Source organism: Dasypus novemcinctus, chromosome 6, assembly GCF_030445035.2.
Source record: "Dasypus novemcinctus isolate mDasNov1 chromosome 6, mDasNov1.1.hap2, whole genome shotgun sequence".
Classification (NCBI taxonomy): domain Eukaryota; kingdom Metazoa; phylum Chordata; class Mammalia; order Cingulata; family Dasypodidae; genus Dasypus; species Dasypus novemcinctus.
In genome coordinates, this window is record NC_080678.1 from 132,821,546 (window position 1) to 132,840,603 (window position 19,058).

The 19,058-nt window shown below is 39.6% G+C and overlaps 1 protein-coding gene and 1 pseudogene across 1 annotated transcript in view; one reads left to right on the top strand and one right to left on the bottom strand.

Moving 5' to 3' along the window:
- LOC131278842 (putative zinc finger protein 487) overlaps positions 1 to 19,058 on the bottom strand; it is a 56,072-nt gene that overhangs the window by 20,797 nt on the left and 16,217 nt on the right.
- Positions 3,470 to 3,973, top strand: LOC139439199 (transmembrane protein 144 pseudogene; annotated as a pseudogene).

A 19,058-nucleotide genomic window follows, 5' to 3' on the forward strand; every position in this document is an offset into this window, starting at 1 on the left:
CCTATGAGCAATGCCAGAATTACAGGGATGACTTCAATGCCAAGTATTATGAGTACAGGGCCTTGCAGACCAGGATGGAGACTGTCGCTAGATTTATCAGACTTGGTGCAAAATGAAAGTACCTTTCTCTGAGCTCAAAAAAGCATCAGAATGTTCATGAAGTTTTACAAGAGTATCAGAAGATCAAGCAGTCTAGTCCTAATTACCAGGAAGAAAAATACAGATGAATTTTCATAATAAGCTGGCTCATATTAAAAGACTAATAGGCAAATTTGACCAACAGCAAGCAGAGTCACGGCACTAGAACTCTGCTGGGGCCAGAAGATGAGAATAAAGTTAAGTTTATTTAATTAAAATTCCAAATGAGTTGCATGAAGATTCCAAAAGGATGAAATTTCACCTGTTGAAAGTTTCAGTATTAGTAAACTTGAGTTCCCTTTTTTTTTTCCACTTTACTTCACTTCCCTGTATTTTTGAAGCTTTCTCTGGTGCTGTTTTTCCCCTAAAGACTTGTGTTTATGTCAATAAGAAATCTTTTATTTTAGGCAGATAGGGGAGATACAGTATCTATACGTCAAGTCATTTTTTTTCATCAAAAACTTATGTTTGTCACTAGGAATTTTTTTGTAACATATTGGGAACCCAATTCTCACACTTCAATGTTGTGTGCATAAAAAATAATAATAATAATATCCAAAGTCAAATGCTTCAGGATAAACATAAACCGATTTTCTGACCCTTCTTAATGTGAACTCTTTGCCATAAGTTGTAGAATGATTAGAATTGCGCACAAAATACAAAAAACTAAGTATATATGTACGTACGTAGATATACATACACATATGTATATACAGGCTTACTTGATCTAGAACAGTAAATCTGCCTGCAAGTTAACTCCTCATTGCAATGGTTGCCTTAAGGTGTTTACTAGTTGAGTACATAGTGTGGTTAAACATAAGCTACACCGCTTCCCACTTGATTAGAGCAACAGGAAGCACACCTACCAGAGTCTGAAGCGTGTGCTTGAACTGTGTGTGTACAGGTTATGTGGATGTGAGCAAGCATCAGAAAAAAAGCTGCAACTCCTAGAAGACCAAATGCTAAGGTTAAATAACTGACAGATGCTACTACAAGGGCTTTTTTCTGTCAAATTGTTACTTTATTGCAGAAGACAATGCATTTCCATTTCAACAGTTTGTCAGCTTTAATAATGTTAGGTAAAATCATTATGTTATTAAAATGAAAGAGGCCTACAGTTTGGGAACAAAAGTATAAAATTAAACATGCAGGTACCTACTTACATACTGCTATAATGTTTTGTTGGTTTTCCTTAGGAGGTACCAGAAAATGAGCCCTGGACCTCCCATGTGGGAAGCAGGCTCAATTGCTTGCACCACATCCACTTCTACAAAGTATTTTTTGAAGACACATATGCAAAGAGGTTATTACCTACATGTAATATATATCTGAGGTTTTTTTTTGGTTTGTTTGTTTGTTTTATCCTGGGCACCAGGATTATTAAAAAGCAGATATAGTTAAACATATCATACTGTGATTCATCAAAACAGCACACATTTTCATTTCATGGGGCATATATGTGACTTAAATTATCACTTGTTTCATCATGTGGGAACATAAATTATGTGGTTAAAAATATAAGGACTTTGAAGTAATGTTAATTCAAGTTGTACTGTCATTTAGTATTGTCTTTCCAAAGTGCTGCCAGTTGTAAAGGCAAGCATTATGTTTACAAATCTGTTTTGAAATGTTTGTCAAATTTGGGGCAGTATCTTTAATAAAGATGTTTGTCTCCAGCATCCAAAAACAATAACTTTTTAAAAAGTGACAGAGGAGTGGGCATTGCTCAGTGGATGAGTGCCTGCTTTCCATATAAAAGGTCACAGGTTCAATTCCTAGTACCTCCTTAAATAAATAAATAAAACTAGCTTCTTTCTTTCAAGTAGCAACTTCCTTAATAATAATTTTTAAAAATTTATTTTTGCATCTTGGGATGTACATGTTCCTAGAAGGAAAGCTAGAGTATAAAACAAGGGACTGAAACCACAGTGAACTCAGGTGTGTGGTTAGTAATACAAATACAAGGAAGTTTGTTCAGAGAAAGCCTGGTGAGGCTGCCCCAGGGAGCAAAGGGAGTGAGAGTGCTGGCTCCCCACCGGCGCTCTGGAGGCGGAGCTCAGGTGTGCCGGTCGAGAGCAAGCCTCACCACTGCCTGCCTGCAGCCCAACGCTCTTGAAAGGACAGCGAGACTACAGTGAACCAGCTCCCTGGGGGCACTACAGGACCCCTGAGCAATAAGCCACAGCTCCGGCCACTGGTTTCATCGCTTCTTCTGTAGCTGTCATTTTGTTTGGCTCAAACTTTCTAGCACCATAAAAATGTGATAATGGCAATGGAATGTTTCTTCAGTGGGTTCTTTGTGCTGCCATATGGTTGATTGCCTTAGATGGTCAATTTCTGATATTACCTAGCCCTAAATTTTGGCCTTTTGCAAAGCTTGGCAGCTGCATTTGGGCAACAGAGAACAGAGCTGTTGTCCCAATTATCAAAACCACTGGTTTACAGAGCAGATGTGGCTCAAGTAGTTGAGCACCTGCTTCCCACACAAGAGGTCCCGGGTTTGGTTTCCGGTGCCTCCTAAAAAAAAAAAAACAAACAATAAGCAAAATAAATGAAAAAACCAACTCAGGGTTACCAACATGACTCAGCAGTTACGAAGTTCTGGGTTCAGTCCCCAGCCCTGGTACCTCAAAAAAAAAATTAGTTTAAGCCTTGGAATCTTAATCTAAGGATCATGTAATGGATTAACTGGCTGGGCAAGCTCAAGGCTTGGCTGGTTTGGAATGGCTGCACAAGAATATCAAAACCCCTGCTAATTACATTGGAGCTGGGCTATCAGTAGGAAATGCTTTCATATTTTTGTTTGTCAAAAGTGAAATACCAAGTAACAGACATACCACAGATACCACACGTTAATCACAGAACATGCAATCAACCAACTCAAGATAACTGGTATGAATATTACTGGGTGGATAAACTTCCTACAGTGGGAAACAGATGTGGCTCAACTGATAGAGCATCTGCTTACCATATAAGAGGTCCAGGGTTCAGTACCCAGGGCTTCCTGGCCCTATGGTGAGCTGGCCCAAGTGCAGTGCTGCCACACACAATGAGTACCGTGCCACGCAGGGGTGTCCCCCATGTAGTGGAGCCCCACTAACAAGGACTGCGCCCCACAAGGAGAGCCACCCTGCATGAAAGAAGTACAACCTGCCCAGGAGTGGCACCACACATATGCAGAGCCGACACAGCAAGATGAAGCAACAAAAAGAGACACAGATTCCCGATGCTGCCTGACAAGAATGCAAGCGGACACAGAATAATACACAGCGAGTGGACACAGAGCAGACAACAGGGGAAGAAGGGGGGAGAAATAAATAGGTTCTAAAAAAAACCTTCTACAGTGCTACACCACACAGTGGGCTGTAGTCTCACAGTGATAGCTGGAATACTCTGGATCCACATTTGCCAGTCATTTATATCAAGGACCACAGTAGACAAAATGGTGGTAAATATGTAGGGGCAAGTCAATACGATTTTGACTATGTCTTCGTACGCTTCAGTGGCATCTTTCTCACAAGTACAGTCTACTTTTTGGCTTACTACATAGCCATGAAAAATAGTCCTAAACTATATTCTGAAGCAATCTTAGGAGGATTCCTTTGAGGAATCCTCTGGGCAATAGCTACCTGCTGTTAGCTAATCGCTAACTAATCACTCTCTTAAGTGTGTGGTCAGTTTTCCAATCATCATTGCTGATCCAGGATTCATAACTCCAGTGTGGGATATCTTCCTGTTTAAGGAAATACAGAGTCTAAAATACTACCTGTTAATGATATTTATATTTTGTATCATCTTGATGGGAGGATTAGGCCCTGCTCTTTCTAAGATCTAACAATCAAAAGACCAGCAGATGGCAGCAGTGGTTAAAAGGCCATCTCTGCCAGTACAGCAACAATGTTCCTTAAAGAGTTCATTTTCAAATTATAAATGGACCTCAATCATTCTTTTTTCACAATATATATTTATGTATTCCCTTCCTGTCCCCCTCCCCCCCACCCTGCTTTTGCTGTCTGTATCCATTCACTGTGTGGTAGTCTGTATCTTTTTGTTTTTTAAGATGTATTTTTATTTCTCTCCCCTTCTGGCTCCCTACCCCCCCCCCCCCCAAAGTTGTCTGCACTCATGTCCATTTGCGGTGCATTCTTCTGTGTCCAGTTGCATTCTCGACGGCACTGGGAATCTGTGTCTCATTTTGTTGCATCATCTTGCTGTGTCAGCTCTCTGTGTGTGCAGCACCACACTTCTGGGCAGGCTGCGCTTTTTTTCGTGCCGGACAGGCTCTCCTTGCAGGGCACACTCCCTGTGTTTGGGTTTCCCCTATGTGCGGGACACTCCCACATGAGATGGCACACCTTGTGCGGCAGTACTGCACTTGGGTCAGCTCACCACACAGGCCAGGAGGCCCTGGGTTCGAACCCTGGACCTCCTATATGGTAGGTGGACACTCTTATCAGTTGAGCCACATCTGCTTCTATTTCTTTTTTTGGTCTTCTCATTTTTTTTTCTCTTCTAGGATTCACCAGGATTCAATTCTGGGACCTCTGATGTGAGAGGTTCCCTGTTAGCTGCGCCACCTCATTTCCTGGTTTCTGGCTCACCGCACTGGCACTCAGCTTGCCATGCAGGAACTGGCTTGCCATGTGGGCACTGGCTTACTATGTGGGTGCTGGCTTGCCACGGAGGCACACTTTCTCTTCTTCTTTTTCACCAGGAGGCCCCAGGGATCTAACCATATGGTAGGCAGAAGCCCTATCACTTGAACCACATCTGCTTCCCTCAACCATTCTTCAAGTGTGTAAATGATTGTTCCCCACAAATGTGAGAAACATGGAAAACTGAGTTGCAGTCAAGTAGAAAAGGGAAAATTCTTCTGATGAACTGTATATGAAGGACTTAACCAAGTGATTAAAATGTCTACATTTTCACAGCATTATTTGAGAGGGCTCCTTTTACCACAATATGTAAACATTATTGCATAATCCAGAAAACCATATGGAGTCCATTTACAAAGAACTTACAGTCCAAATTTCCAACTTACTATCCTCATTAATTGAGAGAGGCAGAAATAATTTAGCAGAGAAAAACTTACTTTATAATAGAATCAATTCCAAATGATCTGGATCCTAGATAAAGAAAATGTCAAGGGTGGTAACTGAATGTTCAAAAGTCCATTTCGTTATTTTTAGTGAAAACTTAAATTCACTTCAAATCAGTATTGCCCAACTCTACCTCACCCACCCACCTTAGCTCTAAAGATTTTTATTATCCCTAGATAAAATCCATCCTCAAAGAACAAAAAGTTTTCACCATTTGAACCTCTATTATATATGTGTGTATATATATAATTGCGTACGTATACACACACACATAATTGCGTACGTATACACACATACACACATGGTATACAGAAATATATCATTCAAAATTTGGGGGAACATTCTAGAGATACTGAAGTGAGTTCTAGCTTATCAGAATGAGAATTTTAAATGGACCAACACGTGTTTGGATGTATCATTTATTATTTTTTTTCTGAAATTCCTAGAATCTCTGTTGTTAACTGGTAGTTTTCCTGTTTTTCTCTTGTATTGATTTGTCATTTCCACTAGGCAAAGAAAATGACAGAAAGCTGGCTTTATTTATTTATGAAAACTAAACTGGAAACGCTAGTGCAATGTTTATCACAATGCTTTCCATACTCATAAGAAATCAAAATTCTACAAGCTCTCACCTGTTAGTACAGTAATTGCTGTGCAGGAGAGATAGAACAGCATTCTGCTTAAATGAATGGACTCTGGTTTAAATCTTTTTTTTTTTCCAAGAAAAGGAAGAGTTTATAGCCTGGTTGGCCAGCAAGGAGCCTCAGATTAGTCTCCTGGTTTGAATCTTATCTCTGCCTCTTCTTAGTTTTGACTTTGAACAAGTTTTTGAGCCTCCCTATATCAGATTCTTTATCTCTAAATTGGAATAATGATAGTATCTATCTCCCATGAGAGGTTCAAATTAAAATCTGTAAAATAAGTTCAAGAGTATCCGGCACTTGGCAAACACTATATAATTGTTCGCTGTTAATATGTGTTGCTTGAGAAGGTAAACATGTATCTATGGATTGGAGAATACCTTTTAAGAAGTTGTCTCACCTCTCATCCAAACAATTATACTTCTTCCTCTAGCTATGAATTCAACATAACAATGATACTGGTGTCCCTGTTTTAATACTGATTTGCTTATATAAATAAAATATTTGTAACATTTTATAAATAAAATTCATTTTAATTTCAAATTGAGAAAGCAGACTTGGCCCAGTAGATAAGGCATCTGTCTACCACATGGGAGGTCCACGGTTCAAACCCCAGGCCTCCTTGACCCGTGTGGAGCAGGCCCACACGCAGTGCTCATGCGCACAAGGAGTGCCATGCCACGCAGAGGTGTCCCCGCGAAGGGGAGCCCCACGCACAAGGAGTGCACCCTGTAAGGAGAGCCGCCCAGCACAAAAGAAAATTCAGCCTGCCCAGGAATGGCGTCGCACACACAGAGAGCTGACACACAAGATGATGCAACAAAAAGAAACACAGATTCCTGTGCTGCTGACAACAACAGAAGCAGACAAAGAAAGAACATGCAGCAAATGGACACAGAGAGCAGACAACACGGGGGTTGAAGGGGGAAGGGGAGAGAAATAAATGAAAAATAAATCTTTAAAAAAATAATTTCAAATTGATATGTCATTGATTATGCTGATAAATGGAATAAACTGACATGATTTTTTAAAAGTTTGGGGAAGCAAATGTGGCTCAAGTGATTGAGCTCCCACCTACCACATGGGGGGGTCCGGGTTTGGTTCCTGGTGCCCCTGGAGAAGGCAAGCAAGACAGCAAAATTGGCCCAATGGGCAGGCATGGTGAGCGGACACAACAAAATGATGCAACAAGGCGACACAAAGAGGAAAGACAATGAGAGATACAACAAAGCAGGGAGCTGAGGTGGCTCAAGTGATTGAATGCCTCTCTCCAACATGGGAGGTCTCAGGTTCAGTTCCCAGTGCTTCCTAAAGAGAAGACAGGAAGACACAGCACACACAGCAAATGGACACAGAGAGCAGACAGTGAACACAAATGGGGGGCGGGGGGCAAATAAACAAATAAATCTTTAAAAAAAAAAGGTTGTTCAGGAGCTATAAAACAAATATATGCCATAAGTACAAGTATACCTGAATGGGGTATAACTGTATTCTTGTTGTCATAGGTATGTTCTCTGGATAGGTAGAAGCTCATACAGTAGCTATCAAAATATTAAACTTTCATCCTGGGGAAGTCCTGCTTCTTTCTCAAATGAGATGGTAAAAAAAACAAAAAACAAACTCTGGACTACATAAGCCTTACCTAATAAAAGAAAACAGTCCAATATGCCAAGCCCTCAATCTTAATGCTTGCACTTATGAAACTTACTCCTGTAATAATGAAACTAAGCCTAATTATAATCAATGCCTAAGAGTTACCTCCTGAAAACCTCCTTGTGGAGGACTTCCCTGTAAGCCAAGCTCTGCAAATAAACTCACCACCTGCTCCCAAAGTGGGACATGACTTCTGGGCATGAGCCTCCCTGGCATCGAGGGATTATTACCAAGTGTTAATCAGCAGTGCATCTGGAAAAAGACCTTTACCAAAAGGGGAAAATATTAAATAAAACAGAGTTTTTAAACAAAGCCTCAATCAAAAGTGCTCCTCAGATTTTATACACCTGTATGATTGTTTTGTAGGTTTGCAACTTCATAAAAAAATATGTTTAAAAAAAAAAAAGTGCTCCTGAGGGCTCTAGGGACATCCAGACACCATAGGCAAGCCACAAAGACTCATGCAATCAACCCTTGGTGGGCCCTATTTGGGAAAATATGAAAATCTATTTCCCAAATATAACAGTTATACTTATTTAAAATTCCCCTAATCATGATTCTTCTACTCTTTTTATACAAACCTGTAATTTTCAATGCACTTGTCAAATATGTTTCTCAGAGATGTATTTCCTCTTCCCCATGATATCTAAGACCCCTCTCAGCCTGAAGCAGTCAGAGCAGGCATCATCCCAAATCCCTCAAGACTAAGAGAAGAACAAAAATAAGGGGGGGGAGGGGGGAGGGGGAAACGGACTTTGGCCGAGTGGTTAGGGCATCTGTCTACCACATGGGAGGTCCGCGGTTCAAACCCCGGGCCTCCTTGACCCGTGTGGAGCTGATCAGCTGGCCCATGCCCAGTGCTGATGGGCGCAAGGAGTGCCCTGCCACACAGGGGTGTTCCCTGCGAAGGGGAGCCCGACGTGCAAGGAGTGCACCCGTTCAGGAGAGCCGCCCAGCACGAAAGAAAAGTGCAGCCTGCCCAGGAAAGGCACCGCCCACACTTCCCGTGCCACTGACAACAGAAGCGGACAAAGGAAAAGAAACAAGACACAGAAGCGGACAAAGGAAAAGAAACAAGATGCAGCAAAAAGACACAGAAAACAGGCAACCGGGGGAGGGGAGGGGAATTAAATAAAAAAAAATCCTTAAAAAAAAAATAAGGGGGGAGGGAGCAGATGTGATTCAAGCAGTTGAGCCCCTGCTTCCCACATGGGAGAGCTGGAGTTCAGTTTCCAGTGCCTCCTAAAAATAAATAAATAAATGAATGAAAAAACTAACTCAGGGGAGATCGATATGGCTCAGTGGTTGAGTGCCAGCTTCCCACATTTGAGGTCCCAGGTTCAATCCCCAGCCCCAAGATCTCAAGTAAAATTAAAAATTAAAGAACTGTATTATATGAACAGAGAACCCTAAGTTCAACCACGGACTTTAACAGTACAATTATTAACATGTCCTATCATCAGTTGTAATGAATTTTCCACACCAATGCAAGGTGGTGGTGGTGGGCTGGTATATGGGAATCCTGTATTTTATGCATGATTGTTCTGTAAACCCACAACTTCTCTAGTAAAGAAAAAATTAAAAATTGAAAAATTAAATTTTTTTAAAAGAGGCAGATCAGGTTTGACCTATCTATAGACTAGGCAAACAAGGTAAAATACGATCATATCAAAACTGATCCCATAAAATGGGCCCTAAAGAACCAAAGGGACTGCCTCGTGAATAACTGAACAAGCATTTCTAACGAGTTAGCAGGTGATGCTCATGCTGCGGCTGATCCAGAAACCATGCTTTCAGACTATCTTCGCCTTAGGATTTACGGCCTTAGGGTATACAGCCCCACATCTCAAATCATAGGTACAAATATTAGCACCAGTAAAGACATGAAATAAACACTGGACTTCCATGTCCACACTTGCATTGCAGGAGCAATGATGTATAATTGTGGTAACCAATACAGTAGCACCTAGCTACATGGGCTATTGAACAACTGAAATGTCGTTAGGCTAAACTGAGAGTGCCATACGTATAAAATACACAGCAGATTTCAGAAGCTTAGTTCAAAAAAAGGAAATATTTCACTGAGAGTGCCTTTTCAAATATCGATTACATGTTGAAATGTATTATTTTCTGTATCCTGATTTAAATTAAATAGGTTATTAAAACTAATTTCACTTGCTTCTTTTTCACTCCTTTTTTTAATGTGTGGGCTCATGTTATATTTCTATTGGTCAGCGCTGAGCCAGAAGGACAGTGGAGATTGGCTTAAGGGAAAAGAGAGGGCAAAGGACAGTAAGAGAGCTGATTCAGGCAGTAATAATGGAGGGGCAGAGGAAAGATGATACACAGGGATATGATGCATCAGTCACCAAAAATCAGGCGCCTGACTCATGCTATAAAGGGAATATGGGGAAATGATCACCAAGGGTATCTTTATGAGCATCCAGGTAAAACCCAGTACCATTTGCAAAACCAGAAAGTGGAGAGAAAGAGGCTGGGCTTCAAGTGTTTCTGGGAAAAGCAGGGCAGGCTCCCCAGGAGGCAGCTGGAGGGATGCTTCTGGGGCTCAGAACAGAAGCCCAGGATGAAGTTAAGGCCTGGGGGAGTTGCTGGCATCTCAGTGGTAGCTGAAGCCAGCAGTGAGTCAGACGGCTCCCAAGGGAAGAGCCTGTGGGGGCAGAAGAGCAGGTACCGGATCTGAAAGAGCCCTCCTCAGGAGCCTGGGAGAAGCCCAGGCCATGAAGAATGAGAAAAAAATTCTCTGAAAGGGAACACTAAACCCAGGAGAGAAGAGTTTAGTAGGAACCCAAACAACCACTAGTTTTTCACTTACAGAAAATGAATAGAAAATGAAGCAGATATTTTAGGGAAATTAGAAATAGAACAATAAGAACTAAGATAATCAAAACAACTGAACATGGAGAAAACAAAATTACAGCAAGAAATGGAAGAAAATCAGCTTTTAATTTCAATGATACTCTTACATATACTGAGAAGAAAATTACTAAAATAAAGAACAGACTTCTAGAACACAGGACAAAAGTCCACATAGGAGGTGCTAGGAGGAAGTTTTCAGCTTATCAGTAACACTGTGAAGGTCACCACCCAGGGGCATGGCCACCAGAGGGCGGAGTGAAGCGTGAGCTGTAGAATGCTCCCCTGCCCCACCTTACAGCACACCAGCAGGGCTCAGTGCAGGAACAGTGGCTGTCAGCTCCAAGAGCTGCGAGACAGACTTCTCAACAGTCTTGGGAAGTACAGAGGGAAGTGCAAAGTCAAGAGGGAAGGAAAAACAAGGACACTCGAGGAATCTGAAGCCTCTCCCACCTATAGGTCCAACAAACATTAAACAGAGCCCAACTCCTAGGCAGATTTCACATAAATCCTCACACTAAAGCCTATTATCTCAGTTCTTATTACCAGATACAACATGTTCAGCTTTCAACAAAAAATGACAGGACATGCCAAAAGGAAAGAAAAACTTACCCTGAAAATGCAAGCAATCAGAATCAAACTCAGGTGTGGTACAGATGTTGGAATTATTACACAGGGACTTTAAAATAATTACGATTAATACTTGAAGAACAGATGGAGGGAAGTGATGTGGTTCAAGTGATAAGGCCTCCGACTACCTTATGGGAAGACATGGGTTCAATCCCTAGGGCCTCCTGGTGAAAAAGATGAGAAAGCGTGCCTGCACAGTGAGCCAGTGTCCCCATGGCAAGTCAAGTGCCAGCATGGTGAGCCAAGTGCCCACACAGTGAGCCGAGTGCCCATGAGGTGAGCCGAGTGCTCATGAGGTGAGCTGAGTGCCCATGTGGTGAGCCAAGTGCTCACGCAAGTCCTGCATGGTGAGCTGAGTGCCCACATGGTGAGTCAAGTACCCATGCAGTAAGCCGAGTAAGTGCCCACATGGTGAGCCGAGTGCCCACAAAGGTGCCCGTGTGGTAAGCCAGTGCCCATGTAGTGAGTCGAGTGCCCACGTGTGTGCCCACATGGTAAGCCAGTGCATGCGTGACAAACCAGTGCCCAGGTGATAAGCTGAGCCCCCGAGCAGGGAGCCAATGCCCACACAAGTGAGTCACACAGCAAGAGGATGACACAACCAAAGAGAAACGAAAGGGAGAGTCAAGGTGAAGCATGGCAGAGAACAGGAACTGAGGTGGCACAATTGACAGGGAACCTCTCTCCACATCACAGGTCTCCAGAATTGAATCCCAGTGAATCCTAGAGGAGAAAGATGGAAGACAAAATGAGAAATAGATACAGAAGATCACACAGCGAATGGATACAGACAGAAAAAACAGTAGGGCAAAAGAGGGGAGGGGAGAAAAAAAGAGCAGATGGATAATGTAAGCAGAAAAACTCAACCAGAAACGCTAGAAATCAAAAGCATAGTGACAGAAAAGAAGAATGCCATTGACAGGTTCATCACACAAAGCCAAGGAAAGAACCAGTGAACTTGAAAAGGTGTCAACAGAAATGTCACAAACTAAAATGCAAAGAGAAGAATTAAAAAAGAGAGCATTCAAGAACTTGGGGACATCAAAAGGTATAATAAATGCATGACCGAAATACCAGAAAAAGAAAGAGAATGGACCAGAAGAAATACTGGAAGTAATAATAGCTGAAAACATTGTAAAATTAATGACAGATAAAGGGAGCTCAGAGAACATCAAAGAGAATAACTACCAAGAAAACCACATCTAAGAATATCATATTGAAGTGCAGAAAACCAAAGACAAAGGGAAAAATCTTGAAAGAATACAGAAGGGAAAAACACATCTTACCTAGAGGGGAACTAAGATAAGAATGACAGTAGACTTCTCATCAAAAACCATACAAGCAGGAAGAGAGGGGATCATGTGAAATATGAATATGAGTAATACTGTATATATAACACTGCTTTTCTTTGAAACTGAACAAATGTATGTTAATGATACAATATGCTAATATCAGGCAAAAAAAACACAACACATTATGCTAAATGAAAGAAACCAGATACAAAGTACTAAATATTATATGATTCTATTTATATAAAATGTAAGTATAAATCAATTTATAAGTACGGAATCAGATTAGTGGTTATGTAGGGCTGGGGAAGGATAAAGGGTCAAGAGGCGATTGCTAAGTGGTACAGGGTTTTTCTTTTTGGAGTAATAAAATTGTTCTGAAATTTTTTTGTGGTGACAAATGCACAACATTGTGATTATACCAAAAGCCATTGATTATATACTCTGGATAGATTTTATGGTATGTGAATATATCTCAATAAAACTTTAAAAAAGAGAGAGGAGTGAATAATATTAAAAGTCTTGAAAGAAAAAAAAACACTAATCTAGAATTAATGATTAATGAAAAAGACACACTGAAGCTTATCTTTGTTTAATTCTGATGACAATGAATCAATCTGAAAACCTTCCAAATGAAAACAAAAGGTTATTCATAAAGAAGAGAACTATCCTAGCTTTACATGTCTCAACTGCAATGCTAGAAGGAAAAAGATTGTTTAAGATCATGAAAAAAATAAATTTCAATCTAGAAATTCTACACATAAACAGTTTTTCAAAGGCAAAAATCAGATGTATTCAGACAGCAGGGCCTCAGGAGGAATACATCACCCAGGTAACTTCTGTAGAGAAAACACCTGAGGAGGTGCTCTAACAAGCACGCAAACACCTCTCAAGCCAGGGGAATATGAAAGGTAGGGAAGAAATGGGAAACAAAAAAATCTTGTTATAGATAGATGGTTACAACTAAATGGATGGTATTAACATGATTTGACATTTATAATGTAATGTTAGAGTAGAGTAATTGAAACAGAAGAGAAGGGGAAACCAACTAGCAAAATGAAGGAGTATGGGTATCAAGGTGGGGGGATTGAAGCTTTGTGAAGGTCATCTAAGGAGATCTGGAGAAGGAGTGACAACCACACCAAGTAGCTAATCCTGATATTACTAGATAAAGGCTTAGTTATAATTAAGGATCAGCTGGTAACTATGAGAACTGAAAATCAGAAAATTACCCGATTAACAGAAGAAAAATGAATAAATGAGAAATCTGAACAAGCCAGAACAGGCATATTAAAAGAGTATGATTAATGTATATAACATATATTATTATATTCTTACAGAGTCAGTAAACTAAGATGGATAAATATAATCAAATATATGAATAATTGCAGAAAATATGACTGGATGAATTTATCTAAGAAAGACTGTCATATTGGTTTAAAAAAATCTTGCCATTTGTTGTTTATAAAATATAAATCTAAAACAAAGTGATAAAGAATGGTGAAAATTGCCCTATAAAGTCTCTCTGTAAGATTTATGTAATAGAAATATGTTTCAAAAATTTTTAAGTTAAAAAAAAAAACCATAGAGGCAAGAAGGCAGAGATTAAATCTAGCTGCCTCTTTTGTAAATAAAATTTCACTGGATCATTACAAAAAAATAAAAATAAAAAAGAATGGTGAAAATGAAGGAATGGACAAAAATTTCAGGAAAATGCAAATAAAGGGAAGCAAGCGTGGCATTATTATATTATATAAAGTGGAATGTGCAGCCTTAATCTTTCAATGGGGCAAAGAAAGGTGGCATGTAATGATAAACGGCAAAATTAATCAAGAAAAGACAAATCTGTGTGTATCCAAATAGAGGTAGGAAAAGCTGCTACAATTATAAGAGAATTTGTTTAAAGAAAACAAAACCACATTACAGTGGGAGAAAATGTATATCTATATAGAAGAAAGCTCAACTATCAAATAGAGATCATTTAACTCTTATGTTTTAGAAAATTTTGCAAAAACTGGTCAGGTAATAATAATAACTAAAATTTAGTGGATACTTTTATTTAGAAGAGCGACTTTTAAAGGATATTATAAATATATTTTTCCTCTTATAACACTATAAACCTATAACAGATATATTTTCCCCATTTAACAGATGTGAAAATCGAGGCAGAGAATGGTTACCAACTTCCCAAGGTCACCCTGCTCATCTGACAAGGCTCTACTCATAATCATTATGCTGTGCTTTGCTTAGAGAGAAACTGTTACTGAATTCTAAAAGTCAGAAGTTTTACAAGCTACACTGTCTTGACTGTGGGCTATAAAACTAAAATGGAAAAAAAAATTCACCCAAAAGTTATTGATTCGTGAAATGAGATACAGTGTACAAACAAAAACTTTAGATCAAAGAAAAAACAATCAACATCCAATTTACAATTTCCTAGAAAGAAACAGAAGGGAATAAGTTACATGAAAACTTGAGAGCCACAATTAAAGCTACTACAGAGAAAAATTGTCTTTAACTGATTTTTAAATTGAAAGACTGAAAATAATTATAAACTCTATATTTAGCTAAAAGAATTTTGAAAAATAACAAAATAAAAAGAAAGCATGAAAAGTAAGGATAAAATTCTAAATGAATGAAATTAAAGCCAAAATAAATGAGGAAGGCTAAATAAAACCAAATGCACTTTTTCAGTATATCCTAAAAAAGACATTATATACCCAATGGGCAAATTCGAGGGGAAAAGTAAAACAGCAAAATTATATAACAGAGTTGAGGAAAGGCATATATCCACAAAGATGGAAGAGTAATAAATTATAGAAGAATCATATGTGACATTTCACAGCAATACGTTTTCAGAATATAGAGGAAACAGATTGTTTACTAGTAAAATTTTAACAAAACTCATCCCCAAACAAGATAATCAGATCAATAACTGAAGATGAGATTTGCAAATCTACTGATGATTTAAAAACCAGCAGCACTGGAATCTTTAAAGTAAATTCTAGTCAGTCTTTCAGGAACAGATGAGTCTGGCATTGCCATATACTCTTCCAAAAAATATGGAATGCTCCCCAAGTCATTACTGAACTATGGTAATCTTAAAATTAAAACCTTATGAAGCAGTACAACAAAAGAAAACTACAGGACAATTTCTCTTATAGTTTGGATGCAAATGTTCCTAATGAAATGTTAGCAAACAAAGTACAGAAGATTATTATTAAAATAATACATCATTTACCTAAGATGTGGAAGATATATATGCTAATTCAAGCCTACTGAGAACTGAAACAAATGGACCATTTGGCCTTTTATCTCTGTATAAAAGGGATTCAAAAATCTTGTTCAGGGCTTGAGATTGAAACAGAAAGCTCCCGAGTCTGGCCGGCCGTCAATAAACCATTTTTCCTTCTCAAAAAAAAAAAAAAAAACATCATGATCCATTGGAAAATTCTCTCTATGAAAGTGGTAGCTTTCTTTTGTTCACAGCAGTCTTTTCATCTAAAACACAGTAGGTGCTCAATAAATTTTTTAAGTAAATGGAAGGACAAATAGGGTTTATTTCAATAACATAAGGCCAACTGAAAATAGAAAACTTATCCAATTTATTCTCAATGATGAATCATTACACCATACCTTAATCTTGTGTGCAAGAAGAAAATCACTAGCTAATGAGCAATTAGATGCAGAATTTTAACTACACATTAGCAATATTGATTTAATAATGGAAAAGGGAGGAAAACATAACAACCTGGAGCAATGTTGAAAATGACAAATAGCTACAAAGGTATATGACTTAGATTAAAAATCATGTAAAACGTTAGGGAAGAGATCATACATCTGGTAATGCGTCTAGTGTAAAATACTGTAACAACGCAATAATAAAAAGACAAATAATCCAATTTAAAAAGGGGCAAAGAATATGAATAGATAAATCTCCAAAGAAGATACACAAATGTCAATAAGCACATGAAAAGACACTCAACATCATTAATCATCAGGAAAATGCAAATCAAAACCACACAGAAATATACCTACTAGGATGGCTATTATTTAAAAAATGGAAAATTACTAGTGTCAGTAAAGATGTGAAGAAACTGGAACCTTCATATAATTCTGGTGGGAATGTAAATTAGTGTAACTGCCATAGAAAATGGTTTTAAGAGTTCTTCAAAATGCTAAACACAGAGTTACCTACCATATGATCCAGCAGTTCTACTCGTTGGTATACACCCAAGAGAACTTCAAACATATGTCTACATAAAAACTTGTACGTGAATATTCACGGTAGCATTATTGATAACAGCCAAAAAATGGAAACCCAAATGTCCACAAACTGATGCATGGATTAAAAAAGTATGGCATATCCACACAATGGAATATTACTTGGTCATAAAAGAGAACAAAGTACTGACACACTACAACATGGCTGAACGATGGAAACATGCCAAGTAAAAGAAGACAGACACAAAGGCCACATGCTTTATGATTCCCTTTATATGAAATGCCAAGAATAAGCCAATCTATACAGACAAAAAGTAGATAGTGGTTGCCAGGCAATGGGGATAAAGAAGGGTGGACAGTGATTGCTAACAAGTTCAGGGCTTCTTTTGCGAGTGATGAAAATGCTCTAAAATTAGACAGTAGTATAGCTGCACAACTCTGTAAATATACTAAAGTGAAGTGCACACTGAAGCGTACACTTTAAAAATTATGGAAGGCGGACTTGGTCCAATGGATAGAGCATCCACCTACCACATGGGAGGTCCAAGGTTCAAACCCTGGGCCCCCTTGACCCATGCGGAGCTGGCCCATGCATAGTGCTGATGTGCGCAAGGAGTGCTGTGCCATGCAGGGGAGTCCCCCGAATAGGGGAGCCCCATGCGCAAGGAGTGTGCCCCATAAGGAGAGCCACCCAGCGCAAAAGAAAATGCAGCTGCCCAGGTGTGGCACCGCACACATGGAGAGCTGACACAACAAGTTGATGCAACAAAAAGAGACACAGATTCCTGGTGCCACTGATAAGGATAGAAGCAGTCACAGAAGAACAGACAGTGAATGGACACAGAGAGCAGACAACTGGGGAGGGGGGGAGAGAGGGAAATAAATAAATAAATCTCTTTTTTTAAATTATGAATTATATCTCAATAAAGCTATTGTTTTTTAAGTATTACTGAAGGACATAAAACAATGTTTTTGAGAATTACGACTTATCAAAATATTGAGCCATCAAAATTAACAATAAGGGAAACGGACATGGCCCAGTGGATAGGGTGTCCGTCTACCACGTGGGAGGTCCATGGTTCAAACCCCGGGCCTCCCTGACCCGTGTCAAGCTGGCCCATGCGCAGTGTTGATGCGTGCAAGGAGTGCTGTGCCATGCAGAGGTGTCCCCTGCGTAGGGGAGCCCCATGCACAAGGAGTGCTCCCCATAAGGAGAGCCACCCAGCGTGAAAGAAAGTACAGCCTGCCCAAGAATGGAGGCGCACACACGGAGAGCTGACACAGCAAGATGATGCAACAAAAAGAGACACAGATTCCCATGCCGCTGACAACAACAGAAGCAGACAAAAGAAGAGCACGCAGCAAATGGACACAGGGAACAGACAACTGGGGCAGGGAGGAGAAGGGGAGAGAAACAAATAAAATAAAATAATTAACAATAAAATTTTAAGGTAAATATTTAGCAAGCCAATTATTTTGTTTGTTTTTCTTAAAGTTTTTACAAGAGGGAAGAGATTTCACTAGATATATATTTTTTTTAATTCAGGAGGAAAAAGAGACAAGTAAATCTCCAAACAAAACTGCAGAGTGGGCTTTTGCCTTACTAGGCATTAACTATTTATCATAAAGCTGTTTTGATTGAAAGAAAATTAGGTCAGTGAGGGAAAAAAGTCCAGAAATAGATTCAAATATATATATAGTACCTTAATATACAATAAAATCACAACTTCAATTTAGAAATGCACAGGATGATTAATTTATTAAATATAGTTGACATAACGAATTTTAAAAGTTTGAGCAAAATAGGTATGAAACGTAAAACAAAAAACAAAGAAACACTCAAAGTAAAGACATTTAAATCTACTATTAAAAGATAAAAATATTAGATAAAGGACAACCAGCAAGATGGCAGCAGAGTAAGGGGCTCTTAAGGTCAGCTTGTGCTACAGGGCAGTTAGTAAACACTCAGACCTATCTGCAGCACCTGTTTGGGCTCCAGGAGACCAGAAGAGGATCCTGCAACATCCTAAAAGGAATGGAAGGAGGAGACTGCCCATCTGCAGAGAAGATTCATTGGTAGAGCGCTCCATGCCACATCCTCCACTGGAGGCATAAACCACCTTGGGAGCTGTTCCGCAGCTGGAATTGGAAGTCCCAATTCCCAAAAACGAGGAAGGAAGAGGCAGCTGGGAACCAACTTCAGTTACTGATGAGTAAATTTGGCTGGCTAAGGTATAATCCTAAAAACAGCTAAACTTTGAGCCTGTCCAAGTCAGAAAGAGGCCAGTAGCTGCCATTTTAACTCTGTGCCTGGCATGAGGGGAAGCAGGGAGGGCTGAAAATCACAATGCTGCTGGGGACTGGCTTCTTTCCACCCAGATCAGATTGCAGCTCTAGCCTAAGCCCCAGCCCCACCTCTGGGAGGGAGGAATCTGGGGGGACCGGAACCAGACTCTCCAGGAAACTCCAGGTCATGCTGCAGAGACCAATGATCACCCTACTTTGGCAGC